General features: G+C 38.0%; 2 long non-coding RNA genes across 4 annotated transcripts; one reads left to right on the top strand and one right to left on the bottom strand.

The window, feature by feature from the left end:
• The first annotated feature begins 376 nt into the window (after nucleotides 1–376).
• LOC133268171 (uncharacterized) lies at nucleotides 377–17,688 on the top strand. 2 transcript variants are annotated; one of them, XR_009742965.1, is made up of 3 exons: nucleotides 377–397; nucleotides 1,395–1,536; nucleotides 16,588–17,688. It is a non-coding gene; the product is annotated as an uncharacterized LOC133268171 (long non-coding RNA). The 2 variants fall into 2 exon arrangements; XR_009742966.1 differs by lacking the exon at nucleotides 16,588–17,688 and adding an exon at nucleotides 5,912–6,035.
• Nucleotides 10,044–18,127, bottom strand: LOC133268170 (uncharacterized). Of its 2 annotated transcripts, XR_009742964.1 has the most exons (4): nucleotides 17,925–18,127; nucleotides 17,699–17,789; nucleotides 11,918–12,033; nucleotides 10,044–10,548 (listed from the first exon to the last, which is right to left on the bottom strand). It is a non-coding gene; the product is annotated as an uncharacterized LOC133268170 (long non-coding RNA). The 2 variants fall into 2 exon arrangements; XR_009742963.1 differs by lacking the exon at nucleotides 17,925–18,127 and having other exon boundaries at nucleotides 17,699–17,918.
• Between the last annotated feature and the right edge of the window lie 673 nt (nucleotides 18,128–18,800).

The raw sequence follows: 18,800 nt of genomic DNA, 5'->3' as shown, positions 1-18,800 counted from the left end.
CACTTCTTTGAGCTTGGCTGTAGCCTCATGCACCTCCAAGAAGGGATGCAGTGCAAAGAGGTTTGGCTTCTGAACTGTTATGATCTACTTACAGGAGAGAGGATGGTACTTGTCTTTCTGGCACCATGCTTCCCCTTCCCACATGCTTTCGCTGTAACAGCGCGAGAAGCTAGTGAGGCAGCACTGCTATCTACCCTGCCCCTTCTCACAAACGCCTTTGTCACACAGCATGGTCACAGCCTCCTCTCTCACTTGCTGTCCTGCCCTGGAAATTCATATCGACCTCTGAATATCTGGGAGGCTCAGACTGATCTTTTCTTCTTTCCCCTGGTGTTTACTTCTTCGGTTTAAAATGCTTCCTGCCAGCAACCTGATACTGCAGTCAAAAGGCTTTCAGGTATGACTAGCTAGCCCTTGCCTGGAGTGAACTTCTGCTGTAATTGTCATGGAGGCATCTGGATGTGAATAGATCCATCTGACTCAAATGTGGAAGTCTTACCTTCTTTGTTCGCCTATGTGAGCTCCACTATGCGGCTCCACTAACTACTGCTTATTAAGTGCTCCTCCTTTGGACTGAGGTTAACAGTGAGTCCAAGTACCTAACACATTTTCCCTGAGGAGGTATTAATGTATCTTGAAATCCTACTCCTTCCCTCCTTGGGCACAGAAGAATTTAACCATTGCAGGAGTATTTTGTTTTTCTGTACACAGTGGCTGAGAGGAGGACAAGGATACAGAAACATTTAGGAACATTTAATCCTGAGAATATGATTCCATAGTACTTGGCAATGTTGCCAAACAGGAAGAATGAGGATATTCGGTTAATCTGGTTATTTTGGAGAAGGCTTCCTTGCAGTAGAGTGGACCAGGATTGCTTAGGTAGCTGGAATATGAATAAGTGTCTGTGAAATAACTTGGAAACTCCTGGCAACAAATGAAACTATTCTAAATTTTAAGTCTCGTCAAGGACATACGTGCAACTCCCACACTGAATAGTGGTCATGGAAAGAAAATAAAGATCTGGGACACTCATGTTCTTTATTGTGCATGATGCTGAACATGGCAAAGAAAAAAATTCTACCCCCAGCTGAAGCAAATGATGCAATTCTGATAGACTTGCTAGAGATGACATTGCACTCGCTGTTTAACGTTGCCTCATCTTTTTACCAAATCACTCTGCAGAAAAATGTTAGGCTGTTTCACACTGACAGTTTTTAATTAGGAGAATCTGATCAGCACAAGCATTAGTTCCAGGAACTCTTAATAGGAATTAAAAAACCTGTCTGTTCCTTCAGCTAAGTACTTTTAACAGGGGGCTGTGGGGGGAACCTGCTTCTGTTCTCACTGAAACAGTGAGCAGCTCTCCTGAAATCAACTTACTGTCTGTTGCAAAGATGATTGCAGCAGAGCAAGAGCACCTTTTTAAGACTGCTGGCATATGGGCAACATGAAGAAAGCTTCACATTGTGACACACCTAAAGGAAGAGGCAAGAGATTCAATGGCTGCTTTATGGATCTCACAGCTGGACTACTAAGGTAGGAAGCGTAAGCAAGATATCATGTCACTCATAAAAGTGGAGAAAAGATGCTTCTCTTCCTGTGTGGAAAAGCTGAGATGCTGCAGTACTTTTTCTAATCCATAACTTCATATGCAGTATTTGTGAGCTTGAGCCTAAAAAAAAAACCCCAAAACATAAAAATGCAGTGTGTGTGTTTGTGTTTAGATTACAAAGGAATTTCAGATGTGTATTTTCTGCCAGCACACACCCTTGGTGCTGTGCAGCTTGACTGACTTCTGACTATTTAAAACAGAAAAATAAAAAGGTTGCTTAAGGGTTTAAAGATTAATAAGCATGGCAAAATCTTTCATAACTAGGCAACATTTTCAGGCCTCAGTGCTCATGTGTCTTTTCTGATTTTTTTTTCTTTTCTATAATTTTATTTCACTGCAGATGGGTGTGGGGTGGAACAACAGTGTCTGATGTCAGGACAGAGATTATCAGTAGAAATTAGTCAACCTTTCAGTGTTCTCACAAAGTAACAGAAGAGTCCTTTGCTATTATTTCCATGGCACAATGATGAGCAACCCCAGCTGCACTGTTCTGAGTTGTGGAGATATACAGACTCTAGAGGAGAAATACTGCATGTTTTTTTCAGGAGGTTTCAGGATATGCAGTGTAGTCCAAGTAATATCTCTTACTAAATCCACATTTGGATCTTGTATTATTTGAGAACAGAATAGACTTCTCTTTCCCTTTATCAGTTGTATGTATGGGCTTTTGTAGACACATACATGCTTCTGACATATATTCGCTGACTGGTCATGTACTCTACAATTAAAACACTTCATTCCTAAATTATTGGATGTCTCTTTGTCTTCCAGCACATCTCTGTTTTCTTTCAGAAGAGCAGTAATGCCTTAGAACTGTCAAAACCAAACAAGTTGTCATTTATGATTTTCTGTTTTGGTTGAGAGATCTAATTACTAGAATTCAGATGTGCTCTTGATCTTTTTTCCTATGGAAAATATAAAATTTGTAAAATGGAAAATTTATTTTAAAAATTGCCTCAAAACATCCCTCATGGCACATTGCTGACTTTTGTATTTAAGAGGTTTACTTTTATTAAGCAAATACAAAAAGCCACATTGAAGAGGCATAATACTAGTACTCTGTATCTCTAAATGCTGAAATTAAGTCTGTTCAGGATTTAACAAACATCCACCTTCAAAGATATCAGTCTGTTTGAACTCAGTTTAATCTACAGTAGTGTACAGGTCTAATGCATATGGAAGAAATGGCTATGCTTCTCCATACCTAAAATGATATAATATACAAAGGCTCGGTAGCTTTTATGTTGGCCAATTCTGTTGCCAATCAAAAATGTCACAGAAATCATGTCCTGAAGAGATCTAAGTCTCTGTAGTCAGTTGAACTCTAGATACTGGATGAGAGGCATAATTTCTGGATTTGGCTGAAGTTAGGTATATGTTCATGTTGGAAATATGTACACTAAAGTAATCTTAGAAAGAGATCAGAGTGAAAATATGGCTTGAAGATTAAATGAAAAGCAATAGCATTAATTTCTCTCAGACTGTTGTTAAAGGTCTTTGAGAAGGGTATACATGAAGTCTCCTAATGCAGGTTATAGTTGCACTGGGAGGTGGGGAGGAGGAAATTAAAGATGATGAGGAAGGGTGAATGAGCTAAATGTGATATAAAAGAAAGCCGAACAGTGAAATTTTTAAGTTCATTTAGTTTTGCAGAGGTTTTTGTTTGTTTGTTTTTTGAATTCCTGTGGATTGACAAATTTGCTACATTGATGCAAATTGGGTCTATTCTACCAAAATAGGACTTCTTGGGTATTTAGTTTTTTTTTTTTTAATTATATATCAGAAGGATTAAGCCAGATCCTAACACTGTCCCATGCAGTTCTGTGTGGATTGACAGCCCTGCATTTGGGCCTATTGAGCATCTGTTATGAAGTTCTTTAGGTTGGGTAATATATGTGGCATAGCTACTGAAAGGCCTGTTCAGGAGAGAGAAAAAAGATCTGATTTCATGAGGAAGGTGAAGATGAAGGTAATGTTTTCTGCAGAAAAAGCTGTGAAAACAAATCTTTTATGGGAATGGCACCTAGGAGGTAGCGGGGTAGGGAGTAGGGTGGAAGACAGGCAGGATGTTCTGCAGCCAGTGCCAAACTCCCCATTGGTCCCGTGATGGTGCAAGAGGATTTCACAGCAGCCTGAGCAACTTCTGCAACTTCTTCTTCCACCTGTCTGTTTAATGCAAGTTTGTTTTATGTAGGGATTTTTACCAGCTCCTTTCATACAATTTACATACCTATTAGATTAGGTTCAAGTTTCACTTGCATCCATACGGTAACCAGATGGCATGGATAAACTGTCCAAGCCTACATTCTATTCTGCACATTAATTAAAATCCATAGCAGCTTAGCTGAGCACACTGGTTGCCTGGCTCCTAGCTCCTACCACTTTCTCAGCATCATTACCTATCCATAAAGGGGAACATCTCTATTAAAAGGTACTTTTCCCTAATTGAGGGTGAAGTGTCCCAGCCACAAAGAAGGGATGCTCCTGTGCAGAAGATCTGTCTCCAGAGCTGGATTATTCAGTACAACATTGGTCCCTAGATTTTTTATTCTTTTTTATTTTTTAACTTTGAAATCCTGCACTTATTCAAGAAGCTCAAAGTATTAGGAAAATGCTTCATGTTTCAGCAAATGTACAAGAGGTTCAGGGAACTGGCTAGCACATTAAACAGTTACCCTGTGGCCTGCACTGTTAAATGAAGAGGAATAACAGCAGTTATTGAAACTTGTTCTACTTTGTCACAGAGCTACTGGAGCTGCCTGAGCAGCATTGCTTGCTTTTTGGAAACCCTAGAGGAGAATATGACCTAGGAACAATCATACCTTTGTAGTCCAATTGTTCCCATGCTTGCAAAAAAAATAAAAAATGAAAAAGTGATCAGGGTAGCAATATTGTACAATGTGGCTTTGTTTTCAAGTTACTTGGAAAGTCTATATACTGTTATGCTGCTTTCAGACACAATAAAAGGCCAGTTATTAATCCTGCAATTACCCAGCCTTATCACTGCTATCCACACAGGCTGACTGTGGCTGGACTTCTAGAGGATATTGTTCTCATTACAGTGACCAAAGCAAAATTTAATTAGAGATCCGTCTTTCAAATGGACAAATGAAAAATATAAGGATTAGGAAATTAATCCTAATACTTAATTACATTAAGGTGTTTTGCCATTCTGGATGGGGGAGTTTTGATACTCTAGGGAACTCCCTCCTGTCAATTCACTTTTTAGTGACTGCAAAGCATGATTACGGGGATAGGGGGAAATGTTGTTCATGACATTAAAAATCATATCCTTCCTGTCAGCTCTGAGCATGGAACAGGAATATCTAATTAAAAGGTTTTGCTCTGGATCATATCAGTTCCTGACAGAAAACTCTAAATCCACGTTATAGGAGCAAGGCAAAATGATCTGCAGGTAACAGAAATGGAAAAAATGAATTGATAAGGAGATCAGACTGTGACTAAATGGAAGCAAGGAGGCTGAAAGGCAGCATTTTAATAAGGAAGGCTTTTGTACTGTTTTTAGGTACATTTGGGCAGATTTGTCTGGAACAATTTTATCCTGCAAACCATTTAAATTTCATTGATAAGAATGAATTTCATTGCTTCATTTAGAAACTTCGCTGTGGGTTTTTTCCCCATTTGTATAAAAATAAGAACCATCTGTAGGAAAAACAAAACAAACAAAAAAAACAACCCAGAATAAAACCCCACAAACAAAACCTAAACATAACTTGTTTGTGTGACTGCTTTGCTGTTATTGTTTAGATTTCTAGGAAACAGATGCGTGTTTTTCGTTTGGGGAAAGCATACATCTGTTCTGCCGAATTCTCTCCAGAAATCCTTAATTTTCCAGTAAGAGCTTATTCAGTTGCATTTGAAAATAAGAAACTTTTCCCTCTATCATCTGTGTGCACACCAACATGTGTTACAAGGAAAAATGGTCATTTTGAGATAGTGAGGAATTGTTTTCTCAGCAAATCTGTAAGAGTTTGCAAAGCGCTGTAGAGTAATTTAGGTTAGAAGAAGAAAAGAAGGTAGCAACAAATTTACGTTTGTAACCTGTGAAAGGATATCTGAAGCATTGGAGGTGTTTCAGTCTCATATTGAAGGGTGGTATACAATTTAATAAGGCTGAAACCAGTAAGATTGTGTAGAAATTCCTGTGTAAGGTTTAATAAAGATGTAATTCCTGTCTACAAATTGCTTAAACTGTTCAATGGAATTCTATAACAGGGATATTATTCTATGTAATGGTTTAAATATTTTATAGGTTATCATTTTCTGTTAAATTTACAGGTTTGCTCCAGAAGGGGAAAAGGGGAAGCCATTTTATGTGTTAGTCTACTTTGGGATCTACTTCAAAACAATTACATGGTATATTTTTCAATTGCTTCTTATATTGAGAAGAAATAAATACTACATCATAACTTGTAATAGCATGTGACTCATGTTCTTATGTGCCTATTTCAGGGTTTGGATTAAAGTATCTTCCATTAAGGCATCTTCCTTTCGCTGGAGGATTTTTATCTTCAGCTGACGAATGGAAAATGAAAAAAAAATGCATAGTCAGTAGTCAAATCTTAGTGCAGAAGAATCTGAGTACATCAAGAAGAGTAACCCTATTAAGTCGCTCCCCTTGGGGAGAAGATCCTACAGTAGTGATGCAGTTTGGAAATAAATTTGAAGCAGGTGGACAGAGCAGCAGGAGGGCAGTATCAGGCTAATACAGCAGGAGGGCAACTCCAGCCAGTTAGAAAAAAATGAACTGCGTGAACTGTAGGGGACTGCATATTAGAATTGCCAAGCTGAATATTTCCTACTGCATATCGTAAATAAATTAGACTTACACAGAAATGTGGGCAATGATAACTCCCCACATGGCACAAATAGCCATGAAATGAAAGCTGTCCATGCATCTCCGTTAAAGCTCTGAATGTTCAGGTGGGATGTCACTTCAGTCCCATTTAAACCTGTTGCTATAAGCTAGCCGTGTGGATAAATGTAAATGTCCCTGTTGGTATTTTTTAATGATACTGCTGGTATTGTCTACATAGCAGTGAATTTCTTTCACTGTGACAAGTACAGAACCGTCTGCTTTATATTTCCCTCTAAAGCCAGTACTGGTGCTGTGTGGTGGTGGTTGTGTGTGACTGCTAAGAGATGAGAGCACAGCAGGGAGGTCAAGGCTTCCTGGAGGAGCAGTGAGGAGGAAGAAACATCCCTGAATAAACTAGAGAGTGAAAGAGCTCTGCCAAGCTCCTGCCACAGCATGTCCAGTTGAGCCAACCTGCAGCCTCCAGACTTCTTCACTCAAGTCATGCCAGAGACTCAATGACTCAGTGTTCCTCAGTGAGCAGTGGATACAAGTAGATGCCTTGAGTTAAAAGTGAGCACCCAAGTGGCAATACAAGACTGGGAACTTCTGTGTAGTGCCAGCCTAATCGCTAACATTTCAGAAAGAGGTAGAAGAGATGGCTTTCTTAAGCCACCCTGCTATGGACTTGAAATACCCTGGCCTTGAGCATACTACCAGAATGGCACCCAGAGTAGGGCAGGTCCAGTCATCCTCAATCTTTATCTTGCCAGAATAGACCCCGGCCCCCTTGATTTGTCATGCTAGCTAGTGTATGGCTGCTTGTATTAAAATATATTACTTTTTTCATTTATCCATGCTTCTGTTGCTCTGTTTCTGGAGGTCTGTGATGTTGGCTGGTGCTCCTTGGACAGCCGTTGGCAATGACTCTGCCTGGATGCTGCCCACCTGCTTGTCTGTCCATAGATGCCTGATGTTTTGCCTGCTGTCATTCTGGCTATATCTTTTCCTTCTTCTGCGGCAGCTGGACTGGATGCAGATTGATTTGTTGCATGCAGTGCATTTCCTCCCCTGACTGCATACCTTAAGATACAAATTGCATTCTGAATTTTCCATTCCACATGGGTGCAAAACAAAGCCTATTGAATGCAGCAGAAATCTCCTACTGATTTCAAGGGAGCACTGAATCTTATTCTAAATCACTGATGCTATAGGGTTCGCCATAAAGTTTAGCTCTTTGCTCAAAATGCCACACATCTGGGAATATTTTCCAGCAAATTATATTTTCCTAGATATGTCCTTGCTGCTGTACTGAGGTTTCTTAAGACTTCTGCTTCTAGGTCTCACTTCTTTTGAATGCCACTCTTGAGAATGTGTCTTTAACAATTTCTCCCTGACAAATGTTCCTCCTCATAAAGCACACTAGTCCGTATTTCACTTTGCTGGAGTGCAAATGGCTTCCTGCTGCTGAAGAAAGTGCTCTTCCAAGGAAGACATCCCTTTAGTCTCCTGGGAATGGATCTGAATTTTTGAAAAAGCAAACTTCTCTGTTGTAGCTTTTAAAAGTTGCTGGAGTTTCTACAGATCCCTGGGGCTCCTCTCTCTCTTCCCAGTAGATTCCACAAATCAGTGAGGCACTCAGCATTTTTTATTCTCTCTTTATTCCACTGCTTCACTGAGGAGCTTGATACACAGGGAGAGTCTGCTCACAATTGAGTCCCCAGTGGGTAAAGGTCCTTCAATAGTGTTTCTTAAATAATTACAGGGTTCTATTATACAGTCTTATACAGTCTTGTACCATGTGTGCCTTTGTAATGCCTTCCTGTGAAATTCTGTGTTAACTTGTGGCGTGTCAACAACTGTCTTTTAACCATGCCTCTGGAAGAGGTTTAACACTAAGCTATAAAACATAATTTGAAAACTGACAGGCATTGTAATCTAGAGCTATGCTTCTAAAACTCTGATGTAATGAGTTGCTGTGATTAGGTTAGAGGAGGACAGCAATAGAGATGTCATACAGATTTAGGTATTTGTTTTCTATTTCAATAAAGAAAAGAATATATGACCAAAGTCAATCCATCATAACACCAGCCTTGGAGGTTTTGGGATGAGTCCTGTCAAGGCTGGAGGAGGGCAGAAATAGGATGCCAGGATAAAGCCTCAGGATGTGTTCTGGGGGCTATCAGGCAAAATAGGTGGGCAGAGCAGTTTTGTGATGCTGATACCATGCACAGACCCCAGCTCCTCCCATCTTGCAGCAACACAGCTGATGCAGAAAGCAACTACACTTGCAAAATTGAGGTGATTACATTACACTCTCAATTGTGTGGGTGTTGCTTTTCAGCAGACTCTGTTTTCAAATCACCTAAGTGATAAAATAACTTGTCTAACTAGGAAAAAGGCAAATCTTATTTAAATATAATAGTAACAAAGTTTGAGCCTTTAAGTTTTCACAAGTAAAATAGTATCTAGCAACTGAACATAACAGGGATGATCTATGCTAAACCAATTTTAGTTTTATAAAAGTCATTCATGGACACATGTCATTAACCTTCCAGCAAAATTGATATGGACTTTTGGCTGCTGCTCCAGTACCTGCTTTGCTACTTTTAGGGTACACCTTGCCACCAGGTCATGATTCTAAAGGTTTTTTTCAAGAGACTGGTGCCAACTGTCATTCATGAGCTCTGGTTGTCAGAAAGTCTCAAATTTATCTATTAATTTAGTTATTATGATGCTAAATTAGATGCAGCTTGGTCTGCGGGTTTTGGTTTTGGTTTTATTTTGGTTGAGTGGTTGGTTTGGGTTTTTTTGTGCACGGCAAGGTTTTAGTGATATGTTCACTAGTTTTAAAAACTGTGGCAGTAAATATTGTGTCAGGTAACAGTCTTAACTTATATTCTCTCTTTAACATAAGAAGCACATAAAAAAATAAAGCTTCCACAGTTGGGCTGTTGTGAAGCTGATCTAGGGAATAAAGTACCTACAGGATAGATTTACTGTTGCTCTGTGGATAACAAACGGGCTTGCACTTTTCATAATTACAAGGGGTTCTGCAGAGTGTGTTACTTCCTTAACAGGTTAAACAGTTTGAATATATTACCTCAGGAGCAAGGGTCATCTCTGCCAGATTATTTTGAAAAATGTTTTTTTGGAATCCTGTGGACACAAGGTCTAGATCATCCAAACCAGCCAAGAGAGAAATTTGGTGGTATACTCCCAAGACGAGACTAAGTAAATAGGATGGATTTAAAAACAGAACATACCAAGTTAACAACAGAACATATCAAGTTAAATACAACAAAAACCTCAAACAGGTTAAGTGGGACCTGCTCCTTTTCAAAGAGCTCTTAAAATGTAGTGGATGATTGAGGTATAGGAAACCAAGGTCCCTTTCTTCAGCCATAGGTTGACTTTATCACTTGAAAAATATACAAAATTCAATGTACTTGAAGTCAGGTTAAAAGTAATTTATATGTGTATGCTAATATGGAAATCAACCTTTCTGAAACTATTATTTTTTAAAAAAAAGAACTCCTCCAAAAATATTAATTCAATACTTTAGGAAAAAGTATTGAATTCTAAAAAGGCAAACAACTTCGAAGTCTGTTTTATTAGTGGGTTTAGAAAATTCCCCTTGTTTTCTAGATATTCCCACAATGACAAGAGAGGAAAACAGAGGTGCAGTACATTCGCCGATGAATAAGGAAAAAAAATCAAAAGTAGGGCAACAAGTCTTATACACGATTGATGAAAAACTTACCTGCTTCACCTGGCACTTCACTATTGACTTTCTATAATGTGGAAAACAATCATAACAGAAATAGTAGTATACAGTATCGGTAACTGAAAGCACCACAAATTGAGAGCAAACAACATGAAAAGAGAAAGTCACCAGTCCAGTCAGTCAATAAAGTTCACAATTTTCAAGGACTATGTTTGAATCACTGTTATTAATCAGGCTCCCAATTTACAACAGATGATATTGTGCAGTTGGTGATTGATAATCCTTTTGGGCGTAATGTCGGTTCTTCCTTGAACCATGAAGACACAGTTTGTGTGTTTTTGAGAACTCATAGATTGGTGAGCTCCACAGTTCACCAGCTGCCCAAATTACTTTCTATTGAAAAAAAAAAAAAGGCAAAAAAGAAAGCTTTTATTTGGGGAAGGGGAGGAACTAATTTATACATAGTATTTCTCAGCTATTTTCTTTCCTTTTTTTTTAAGGTATGGACGTGAATTTGCAACACCCTGAACATAAACGTAAAAGCTATTAGAAGCAATTGTTCTATAATAAAACATAATGTTGTTAGAGCACAAACATCTGTCACTCATACAGACATCATCCTGTAAACCCATCTAACTATCTCTGTTTTCCTTTCTGATTATATCGAGGTAGCTTGTGGCATGACAGTGATTTGAATGACAGACATCCAACCTGGAACAGTGCTTTGCATACTCCTGTTTGTTTGCAGGGCCTCTTCAGGTTTGAAAGATTTAAATTTTAAAATTTGTTTTTATTGAGAAAAAGAACGACAAGGAAATGGTTGTTACCTTGGAACTCAGAGTCAAAGTTATTGTGGGGCTCTGGTTTTCATAAAACTTTACCAAGTTTTTAAATTGACTTTTTTGTTTTCTAATGAAAAAGAGTATGAATTATTGAAATTTAGACCGCATTTTCTATATTAGAGCCATACTATACCGATACAACAGAAGAGACAACACTCAAGACACAGCTTAACTTATTCGCCTTCCTCCCATACCTTAATTACACTCTTCAAAACAGTTATAGAACCTCTATATTAAAGGCAGATTTTTTTCCCCTGTCTTCCTATTAAGTTATTGTTAGATTTTTGGAATGCAACTTTAATAAGTTTAATCAATGAGATTTTAATTTTTCTAAGTATCCTCAACACCATAATCAAAATTGGCTAATTATTTAAAATTTCTAGACACAGAGCACTGGAGACTCCTGCATTTCAAGATAGTAAAAACTCTTTCTATTTAAAATTTTTTTAAACTTTTGTTATACATCTCTTATAACTATTCTGACATGCCTGTGGCCAATCAGACAGTTTTGTTTCTGGTTTGGGCATGACAAACTGAATACTTACATTTCCAGTCCTACTGGACCATATCTGTAGTTTCTCTGTAGTGTACCAGATATAATTGGTCACATATCCTGTATAAACAAAGCTTTCTGCCCTGAGATCTGCAATGCAGGACCGAAATACGGTCCTTTGCCAATAAAACCTCTCTTTAAGGATACCAATCTGTAAGTTGGCATTTTGCATTATGTGCTTATTTGTCAAGCAGTAAATTGATTTGTTCGAGTGAGAAAGAATAATGTGGAACCTAGTAATCTTAAACTATTGTAGTGTATGACAGAAAGGTTTAGGTTGCTTATTTTCCAAAGGCCGTGCTCTCATTTCAAATCTGTGCTCTTTGACTTGAGATCAAAAAGAAGGGGAAAAAAAGGTAATTCCTACCTGATCACTGTTTCCCTACCCTGGGTGCTCTAATCCGGTATCCATCAGGCAATTGGCATGGTCAGCTGACTTGCTGTCACAACTGCATCCATTTTCTCTCTTCTGCTTGTGGCTTTCTGCAGAGGTAGCCTGTGAAGACCAAAGAATAGTAGGTGAAGTGTTGGTGAGTATCTTGGGAAGCATCAGTTTTTTTACAAGGTAGGAGAGAAAGCTGTCTCAAGTAAAGTTACGAGGGAAAAAAATTAATTGAATGATAATAATGTTTAATCAATTTTAACTATTAGTTTCAAATAGAATATTTAATCATAAATATTTGTCCAGAATACCGGACCAACAAATATTCATAATTATATTTGACTATACTTTCTTGTCATAATCACTGATTCTTTGATAAGTGTTCCTTTTCACAGAAATAAAAAGTTTGTCTTTAAGAGTTTTTCATTTTGAAACCTGTGTTACCTTAAATCAGGTACTAAATTATTAGTTTCTGATACTTCCATAGTAATAATAAGGCAGCCTTCCCCAGTGGCTTTCCCCCTCCCAGACCTCACTGATTTATGGCAAGTTCTGGAGCACGGGTTTATGTCATATCTATTAATTATTTTATTTCTCTTATTGTTACTGTTGTAGTAGAGCATGGAGTATCTTGTTGCAAACCCTGTGGGCACTTGTTAAAAAAAGGAAAAAAAAGACTATCCTTTCCTTACTAAGTTTAAAATTACCCCATCCAAAGATAGAAACTGTGTGAGGAAAACTAAAACCATTGCACGAAATAACAACATAATAGTGAAATGATTATGCTTCCCATCAGTGAGGTAGTCCAAAATGTGAAAATGTCATCAGGTATCTTGGGAAAGACATTTTTGAAATTACAGCCAAATCTATACTTCAGCCAACAGAACTACCAAAAATGAGATGTGCTATGATTCTTTGTACAGAGAAAAATGAGGGTCTCTTAAATATCTTCTAGTCTGAGGGGGAAACTATGGAACTGCAATTTTGTGATTCAATTAAACTGCTCCATTTCCTAATTTTATTACAGGCTTTGTCAGAGGAATGGCTAAACGTCTGCTTATTAGTCCTGATCTCAATCTTTATCTCAGGAGACTTTTATCATAATGAGTGTTAATTCTATGAAATTAATTGAGAGGTTGTTATTTTCATCTCTAAATGGTGTATACTTTTGATTGACTGGTCAATGACAAGTCTCTTCTCATTTTCCACTATAATAAGGCTATGAAAAGAAAAAGAAGTGGAATAGTTGGCCAATTAAGTTATACAATAATGACAAGGTCAAGCCAAAGAGAGTACATTGTGGTAGTTTACAAATTACTAAGGCATTTGGGTTTTTCATGCTCCTGACAGAAATTGTAATGAAAATAGAAAGTGACACATGAATCCATTAACTTGACAGCACAATAAAAGGGAGGAGAAATAATTTTAAGCATACAAGTATACATCAAAATAATTTGAAGGGATCAGAGACAAACCCACAAGAGATTTTTGACTCTTTCCAAAATAAGACAACACACCACAGAAAATATACGTTTCTTATTCCCTTCTAAATCTATGTCTTTTGCAGTTAGTTTCCTATATTTCAGGGAAGTTTTTCCTTGCTTTATCTCTTCAATCTGCTCTATCTCTGAGTAAAAACTTTGAGTCATGGAAAGATGGTTCTATTCACTGAAATCTTGTGATGGTGGTGTAATGAATTTGTGTTGCTTTGCCAAGGAAAGAGCAGCTCTCATCAAGAATGTGTGAAGCTGTGCCAGTAAAAAGTGACATATTTATAAATAAGGAACAATGTAGTCATATTGAACTTATGCCTGGAAACATCCTGGATATTACATCATTCTAGTTGAACTGCTTTACCCAATAGTCTTATGAGACTCATTTGTTGAAAAAGAAAGAGCAGGGCTCCTGTCTTAAAGTTTAACAAAAAAGTTGGTAAAAAAGATTTTTAACACTAGCTGTTTCCAATGTTTCCTGTAGCTAAGGTAGAATCGTACATTGTGTTAAAGAGCAATCATGAAGGACCTGTTCATTTTTATCTTCATAAAACAAGAGAATATTATTCCATCTAAACATGTTATCAAATTATGTATATGACATCTTTAGACATCTGGGGTACTCTAAATTTTCTAACAATAGAATTAGAATTGTTCATTAAGTATCTTAATATACAGTACCTGCATAGAAAGCTCATGTGAATGGATGACATTATGATCTAGCCACAATATATTAAGTGCATGGTGAAAAAAGGAAAAAAGTGAGCTTAATGCTGACTTTCCCCAAAATCCTCTCTTCAAAGATGATCCCTAGAACACACAGGGAAGCTAAGGGATATTTTAAAGTGTGCTGCATGGGAGAGATCGTTCTGAACCTGCTGTGCTATACCATCACAATTCATGCTGCACCTTCCCAGAGCCTTTCTTTTGGGCACACATTGCGATATTCCCAATGACTGTGGGTGGCATAACTCTGCCTACATCAAAGAAATCTCCAGCTGACCTGCTGAAATAACTCTTCATTCTCTTGGCACTGATGGCACAGTACAAAGGAGACAGCTAGGGTCAAGCTTCAATACTGTGTTAAAGAATATCCTCATACTGATTCTCAACTTAGGCGAATACATCAATCTTATCTGAAGACCTTAGGTTATTTTGCAAAAATAGAGCAAAACTAGTTTATTTGCAGATCTTGACCCCATCTGGTACAGCTAGGTGCTGCCCAAGGTCAGGTTCCCAAACAAGGGATCATTTATGTTTGATCACGCCAGGGAATCTGTATGGTCTTGCATGCAGCATGGCCACTGCACCAACAACCAGTTACTTTCTGAATACTCCAGACTAATATAATCATCTTCCCAGCACCATTGCTCTCTGTTGATGCCTTATGTAAATGTGATGAATTAGCCTTGCTGCTACTGTTGCAGTTATTTAAAAATAACAGGATACACAGCCTTCTGCAAGCTGAGTCTGTAACACATCCCATAGAAGCTGACACATTAGGGTGTCATGTTTCAGACTGTTCAGTTATCTCGTGTTCTTGTGATAGCAAATTTTGTAGGATTTGACACCTTGTCTTTCAGTCTCTCTCTCACTCTCATCCCTTCTTGCCTTGTCTGAATGAAGAAACTTTCCATTCTATGTCTGAGCAGATCACAGCAGATCCTTCAAGATCTTCCTTCAAGACAGCTCATGAGTTCTCTGGCTAAGGAAGAATGAATTATTGTGGATTTTTTCCTTGTTTAATTGAAAAGGCAATACATTTATTTATGTATTGTCAGCAAAATTCATCATCTTCATCCACATTTTGTGTATCTCTTCACTGAATACAGTTGCTATCCCCAAGCAGTATTTGGTAATATTTTTCTTTTAGGAGATGCTATTATCTCTAAGGAAAGGATATTAATGTGCTGTCTGCATGTCTCGTTATGAACTTGAGGACTTGATCAGGGTAAAGATCAAGTATCACAAAAGTTTACAGCTGCAATAAGTCTGATTTTTGTTTTCAGCCTGGGAAATTTCTGGGAGTTTTAAAAAAATGCATGATAAATTCTGGCCTCTGGATCACAGAATAGTTGAGGTGGGCAGGGACCTCTAGAGATCACCTAGTGCAAATACCTTCCTAAAGCAGGCTCAGACTAGAGCAGGTTGCTCAGGGCATGGTAGGTTAGATTTTAAATATCTGCAAGGCTGGAGACTCCTAATGCCCTGTTCCTACATTTGATCACCTGTACAAGGAAAAAGCTGTTTTTCTTATCTTCAAATGGAATTTCTGTTATTTCAGTTCATGCAGATAGCCTCTTGTCTTGCACTGGGCACCACTGGGAAGAGTGGCTGCAACTTTTTAACTCTCTCCATCAGATATTCATACACATTGGTTAGATCCCCCTGTGCTGCCTCTCATGCAGGCTGAATAGTCCCAGCTCACAGTGTTTCTTCATATAGCAGATGCCCCCATCCATCAATCATCATCATGGCTCTTTGCTGCTATTTATTAATGTTAGGGATCTATGTTACCAAATTAGAGACCAGTTAAGATCACATCCCCAGCAAGTCTGCCTTTCTCTGGAGAGAAAGGGACATCCCTCAAGCTTTCTAGATTGCAGAGGGTGGGATTTATACTTTTGAATGGGTAAGTTTTCCCATTAACAATTTCCATGTAAATGCTGTTCTTAAAAAACCATGATCTATATTCTGATAAACGAATTCACCCATGTTTTCCCCAGAGTAGAGAGGCATAGTTTAGGTAATACTTTTATCAATACCTTATTCAGTTGTATTTTAAAAGTAAGAAAGTACTTTTCCCTCCAAATATAGAAGAATAAGAGATAGAGTGCAAAGTCATCTTGTAGCGATAAAAAATGCTTCAACTGGCAAAAGAGTTGGTTTGCAGTGTTCCTAAGACATATACTGATGGCAATAATGATCTGTCACAACATATATCTTCAGAGTAATTTCCCTCATACTTATCCCGATGTCAGAAACTTAATACAGAAGAAGGTATGAGTAGAACAGCAGATAGCAGAATCACTTACACAACCCAAGCTTTCTGACTCTTAGTCTTCCTGCTGAACACTGTCCTCTTGTAGTCATTCTTTGAATTATTTTTTCATAAATAGCGTTAGCTAGATGCTTACTGAATACTCAATTGTGTTTTCACAGCTACTGGACTGCAGTAAAGAATATTCAATCTCCTAAGCAAGGCTGATAAAGAATGCAAAAAGGAAGCGCATCTCAATTCTCTGTCATTGCTGGCTTCTTGAGCATGAGCTGACACACACCATGGACTTAGAAGATACAATGATTGAATTGTGCAGGGTGGAGGGAAAACATGTTGGAATTCTATAATCCTACAGTGTCCCTAGCAGTGACTAATATAAGGCATTAACATTCACTATGAATTAGAACTCATGGTTTAATTTGTTAAAGTTGTTTTGTCTCTAAAACATGTTTTATAGGATTTTTTTTATAAATAATAACAGAATATGGCATAAAACAATGTCACAAGCCAGTGTCACTGTACAGCATGAAGTATAATCGATGCATTGTGACAGAGAAGGCAAAAAGTATGCCCAAGGGCAAATTTCTCACAAAATTGACTAACAGGATAGCAAAAGCCATGGAAAGAACTGGAAACACTGCTTACGATAGATATTTTATTTATATTCAAATATTCTGCCACTTTTGTACCCTCACTGAGCCTAACACACAATATTTGCAAAAACATCTGTTTCTCCCATTCTTCTGCTCAGGACTCTTTATTGCTATTTTCTTGTCCCACATACAATCAGTAATTTTAATTATTTCTATTATCATGTACTCAGTCAGCTAAGAGTTGAGTTTCAGTAGATTAGACTGAATCCAGTTTGCTTTCATTATTTTCTCTTTGTTTCACTTATTGCAAATTGTTCTCTGTGGTGGTTATTATTTTTCATTAAGTTCTTTGGATTCTATGAATCCTTTCTTGGAATACCCAACAATGCACATTTTAAACTAAGTCTGTTTTTGCTAGTTATTCCATGCCTTTAGTTTTCACTGAAAAAAACACAGCCCAAATAACAACATGGTCTAATTCCTCTATTCTAAAAACTAATACTCAGTACCCATTTTCCTTAAGCATCACTGGGGATGATGGACTGGCAGGAGAGATGCCTGCCTTCCTCATGCAACTGTTTTACCATATTTCTTTCTTCTTCTCTGCTACAATAGGATTTATTGATATTGGAGATGACTTTTTTTTAACCTTTTCATGCAAAGTTTGTGCATGCATTACCTACCCCTTGCTTACAATGTGGTGTGAGCCTAAAAAAATTCATCTGGTTTCCTTAGCAGGTAGAAGTGCAGATGCGGCTTGGCCACAGTCCCTGCTACAAAAGGCAACATAAGACCCTCAAGTAAAGCAATGCCTCTTCTGAGCCCTTCATGTTGCATTCCCAACAAACAACGTAGAAACTGCCACGGATCTTTTACTTTTCCCCAGGTATGTGAGATATATGAACCTTTGTGGCTGTCCTCTTCCTTTATGTGATTGCTTTCTGAGTGCTAAATGGCTGTGTCTATACATCCTGTTTTATCTGCTTTTGAAGTTCAGCAGGCCTCTATGCACCTGCTGCCTAGCTGCAAAAGTTTCTGTGTCATCAAACTGATTTCTAGAGCTTGACACCTCCCCCTCTTGAACTAGTGCAAGACAAGGGGCCTGGCAGTCCCCTGCATAACTCATAGCCTAAGCAGGAGTCTCTCTAGGCTGTATTCACATGAGGGCTGGTTCCTCAATCAGACATCTTTAAACAAATTACTCCACTAATATGTTGCAAGTCCCTTGCCGATCTTATAAAAGATCAAAATTCCCATCTTAGCTGCCAGGGGTTTTTCTTAGCATAACTGATTTGTTTCAGTCTGTTTATCACAAGCTTTACATCTACTATTTAAAACAGAATTTAAAGTACACAGGTTGTTTATAAAATATCTTTTGCAAAGTTGGAAGGCTTTGGTGCAAAATACTGGGTCATTGCTTATTCTCCAAGCAACGAAACTTCCCTCAACGGGTACGGCACCCGTTGTCATAGCTCTCATGGATTTCTGTCAACCCATATAATAGTAATTCAATATCTGTAACAAGAAATAAGAGGTAAAGATGCATTCTATGTAAGTGTAGTAAAAAGTCCTCAGAAATAATTGGTTTAATTAAGGAAGTTGAACGAGTGCAATGGCAATGCATAGCTTTATCTTGCTTCAGAGCAGAGACAACACTGACTGGTGAGAGCTAGCACAGCAGAAGTCATTTCAGATAAATAATGAATGTCGCCATTGAAAAAATTATCTTCTGTGTGACAAAGCATGAATGGAAACTCAGTGCAATAGAAGTGGAAGAGAGC

This window comes from Pezoporus flaviventris, unplaced genomic scaffold (assembly GCF_033815535.1).
Source record: "Pezoporus flaviventris isolate CSIRO_AGI_PZ_B2104156 unplaced genomic scaffold, CSIRO_AGI_Pfla_v1 ptg000013l, whole genome shotgun sequence".
In the NCBI taxonomy this organism is placed as follows: domain Eukaryota; kingdom Metazoa; phylum Chordata; class Aves; order Psittaciformes; family Psittacidae; genus Pezoporus; species Pezoporus flaviventris.
This window is presented reverse-complemented; position numbering and strand designations above follow the sequence as displayed.